This window comes from Engraulis encrasicolus, chromosome 15, assembly GCF_034702125.1.
Source record: "Engraulis encrasicolus isolate BLACKSEA-1 chromosome 15, IST_EnEncr_1.0, whole genome shotgun sequence".
In the NCBI taxonomy this organism is placed as follows: Eukaryota; Metazoa; Chordata; class Actinopteri; order Clupeiformes; family Engraulidae; genus Engraulis; species Engraulis encrasicolus.
The window spans coordinates 29,416,076-29,421,075 of NC_085871.1; positions in this window are offsets into that span (position 1 = coordinate 29,416,076).

Sequence of the window (5,000 nt, forward strand, 5' to 3'; positions counted from 1 at the left end):
AGAGGTGGGCATAGATTAATTTTTTTAATCTAGATTAATCTCACTGTAATTATGAAATTAATCTAGATTAATCTAGATTAATCTATATCAAAATGGCTCATTCAGAATAGGCACGCTAGCGAAATAATGACGAAAAAAAACCTAGGGGGCTTCTTAAGATGGCGCATTAGACCAGAGCTCATCTCTTTTTTCCAAAATGCATCTCATCATCAAAAAAATGGTTGATATTTGGTGATGAAAAAAAAGAATCACTGCAATATTTGAAAAGTGTTTCGAATAGGAAGCATTTACAGTCATAATATACTGACATTTCAAAATGAACAGTGCTATAAATTGTAGAGGCAAATACAGATAAATATATCAAACATTTAAACTATTTAAACAAAATGACCTCAACAATTCAGCATTTCTAATGGGCAGAGAGAGAGAGAGAGAGAGAGAGAGAGAGAGAGAGAGAGAGAGAATGAATCTGCCACTGACTGTTAAAAAGGGCAGCGGCTCCTTTAGAGAGGGAGGAGCTGCGCAGCAGGTAGCCTACAGCAAAGTCAGAGCCAGGCTACTAGATTTCTAAAGTTAGTAGGCCTAAAGCACTTGCCCACATCGATTTGGCCTAAACCTGACAGTTGTTATCTGGGTTCAAATGCCAGCGGAGTTACAACTCCGAATGAATTCAGTTTGCAAACAAAAACAAAAAAGTCAAGCGCGAAGACCGCGAGGTTGGCTATATCAAGCGCAACACCCGCGAGGTGTATTACCGTCTGACATGAGTCGCAAATGCGCGATCATAACACTAACATTCAGCGAGAGTAGATATTGACAGTTTCAGTTTGACAATCTTCAAAATGTATATCACACGGAATGTTTTGCAATTATGGCACAGGCAAGATTTCTGGAACAGGACTGTTGTTTGTGTTCCATACAATGCTGGAGGAAATGTAGGCTATGTCGGGCTGGTACACAATAATGTCTGCTTCACCTCAAACAATAACGTCTCTCTAGACTACCACTTATGAAAAAAAACTAAAACAACACCTACCACGACAGAGAGATTAATGTTTACAGCATGCAAACACTGTTCATATTTAGTAGGTCTGCTCTGCTGAGCAACAGGTGGAGAGGCGAAGTGACTGGAGGGCAGTCTGAAAGCGTCTGTCACTCGAACGCTATGGTGAAGCGCATCCCCAAACCCCAAATCCATATTTTGAGAATAGATTAACGTGCGATATTTTCTTTGTCGCGCGATAAGAGTCTCACATTATCGCAGCACGATAACGCCGATAACGGCCCACCACTAATACAAACCCATATTTAGATGTTTCTCCAACCATATTGCAAATCCGGGACTCAACACCCTACAGAATCTTCCCTGTGATACATTCTACATGGATACGACATGCCCACCACACAAGTGTGATAGTTCAAGGGATGCCTATATGTGTGTGTGTGGTGTGGTTGCTTGTGTGTGTGTGTGCAGAGGCCCATCTTGTCACCAGGCTAGGCAAGCAGCCGCTTGGGGCCCCCAAGTCCCTGGATGGTGAATAATAGCTCACACTTAGCTATATTAGTGGCAAATGTCTTTCAAATGTTCACTCCTTTGACATTTCGCTTGGGGCCCCGGCTGAACCTAGAATTCCCTCTGTGTGTGTGTGTGTGTGTGTGTGTGTGTGTGTGTGTGTGTGTGTGTGTGTGTGTGTGTGTGTGTGTGTGTGTGTGTGTGTGTGTGTGTGTGTGTGTGTGTGTGTGTGTGTGTGTGTTTGTGTGCCGGTGTGCACACAACATTCTAAATGAATGCTCATACTGTACGTCCACAAGTCTCAGACCTTGGCCATTGTCCTGCACAAAGTGGCCTAGAATTCTTAGCCGCTATTTATTATTAGATGGAAAGAACTTCCGGGTTGAGAGATATTTTTGTATGTCTGTATGCATCCCTTAAAAACTCCTGACAGATAAATTCTTCATATGGGTTTCTTGCACACACACACACACACAGAGACACACAGAGACACACACACACACACACACACACACACACACACACACACACACACACACACACACACACACACACACACACACACACAGACACACACACACACACACACACACACACACACACACACACACACACACACACACACACACACACACACACACACACACACACACACACACAATCTGGCATCACTGAAAACTATCACACTTGTGTAGTGTGTATGTCAATATCCGTACAGAATGTATTACATTATAATACACTACACTTGGCTAACCCACTTTATCCAAAGTGACTACAGATAGTATTTTTCAGGGTATTGGTTACAGTCCCTGGAGCAATTTGGGATTAGGTCAAGTGGGATTTGAACCTAGAACCCCCAGATCGAAAGATCAACGCTGCCACAGTCATGGCTGCCCACACACGCACGCACGCACGCATGCACGCACACACACACACACAACGATTTAATTACATTGCAATGCCCCCGCCCCTCACCACAAAAAAATAGCCTGCTAATGTTCAAACTACAAAACAAAACTATTCTAAGATACACATGCACACATGCACAAACACACAGATAATATGCATGCACGCATGCGTGCACACTCACACTGAGAGTCTATTAGAATGAATGACAGGACACTGCTACACTGCTGCACTCCTTTATATTGAACGAGCAGCCGTGACCCCAACTGTGCATTTTACAAGCCAGAGGGGCTCCGCATCTGACTGCTACTACCACCACTCTGCTGTCTACTACAATGAAGGAAACTTACTTCCTCAGCCAGAGAGTATAGACTAGAGTGAACGAGTGGGGGGTTGACACTGTGATTGTGTGTTTTATTCTAATATAACCTCATGTTTAATGCATGTCTCTTTGTCACTAGATATTCCCGTCGGATATATGAAAAATGCATGGTCGTGATGGCCATGGGCATAGGAACACAATACACACACACACACACACACACACACACACACACACACACACACACACACACACACACACACACACACACACACACACACACACACACACACACACACACACACACACACACACACACACACACACACACACACACACGTGCGCATGCTCAGATACATGCGAGCACACACACTGGCACCCACTTGCACTGGCATCCACTTGCTCATGCGTGCACACACACACACACACACACACACACACACACACACACACACACACACACACACACACACACACACACACACACACACACACACACACACACACACACAAACGTCTGAAGTGTTGCAAAAACAAACCAAGTATTACACTCACAGTCACCAGAGAGATGTACGTAATTAATCCAGTGTCTGGAGCAAAGGATTTTTTCTGTGTTAATTAATTTTACAGTTTGGAGAAGCGTAGCAAAAAACAAACTTCTCAAAGCGTAATCACGTTTGTTAACATGCATGCACATTGACTTTTTCTTTGTTTTATTTGTTTTATTTGTTCTTTGTTGTATTTTTTCATCTATACAGTATACCCCATCTCTCCCTCCCTCTTTCTCTGTAAATGTCATTAAAGTATATGACCGACAGTACATGCTATTGTATGAGGATTGTACGTTAATGAAGGTACATTGAAGGAAGGTGCAGTGAAGGAACTTCTCACACTTAATACCTTGCCAGTGTCTTCTCTTTCCATCGTCTCATTGTAATATGTTTTTGGCCAATTTGCCAACATACTTCATTCCTCTGTATTTTAGAGTGAGAGATAGAGTGAGATATCATTTTTCAGGTAGACTTCACTACTGTATATTTCTGAATATTTCTCCTCTTTTATTATTATTTTAGGGTCTGTGATTAATTTTTGCCTTTGTATAGCTACTGTTTGATTTGAAGGCCTGGCATTTCCACAGAAAGAATCCTGAAAACTGGCACTGGCAGATCTGTTATCGTTTAATGCTGCCATCATTTCGAACTAGTACACTTATGCCTCTTTTCCACTGTCGGTTTTCTGGTAGGCATACTGCTCGACACAGCACGACTCAGCTGCCACTTTTTGCGCTTCGATTGAGCTGTATTGTGCCAAATCGAAAAGCAAAAAGTGGCAGCCGAGTCGCACTTTGTCGAACTGTAGGCCTACCAGAAAACTGCCAGTGGAAAAGAGGCATTAGACCCTTTGACCTATTGTGTTGAGCTGTTAGGTTCTTACTACTTTACATTCCATTTCGGCTATCTTTGTTTTGGCTATCTTTGCTATACCACTAGTTGCTATAATCACTAGTAACTTACTTAGCAAGGTTATAATCCGCAGAATGTGGCAAAGCAGATTAACAATTAAAAGTTGGTAAAACCAGTAAAGCCCAAGTGTTCAGAAACAATTTACGAATGTTACAATGCTTTTTTTAATATCTGAGTGTATACAAAGTACTTATACTGAGTGTTACTTTAAGAGCTGTGTCCTGTCTTAGCCTGAAATGCCTCAAGCCATCATAAGCATTCAGCACAACACACCAAACAAACAACAAACAAGTTAATATCACTTGAAAGTGGCTCCCATAGCAACACAAGCTGTTTTCACAAGCAAAAGGCCTCCGTTCTCCAAGCATATGTTATGAAAACAAACAAATCTCCAGATGTGGCTTTCTGCAAGAAATAAAAAATAACTAAATAAAATATAAAGCAATGAAAATAATAGACGGAAAGGGGGGAAATGTGAAGAGAAACCATTGCAAAGTTTCAGCTGGCTTTGAAAACTTCTCCTTGTACTATGCACAACTTCTGTCCGCATCGCCAATTTGTCTTTGAAAGCACTATAGGCATTACTATACAGTATATACTTCACAGTGACTCTTCCTGACCATGACTATACAAACAGCAGGTATAGGCTACCTCAGGAGCACACAGTAGGCCCATGCTGTATAGTAGGCCTATGTAATGGGGGTGAGTTGGACACCATTGCCTGTTCGCTTTACTTTCTGGTATATATTGTGATTCTTGTCGAGTACATGTGCGGCCGATTCTATGCAATTTGGAG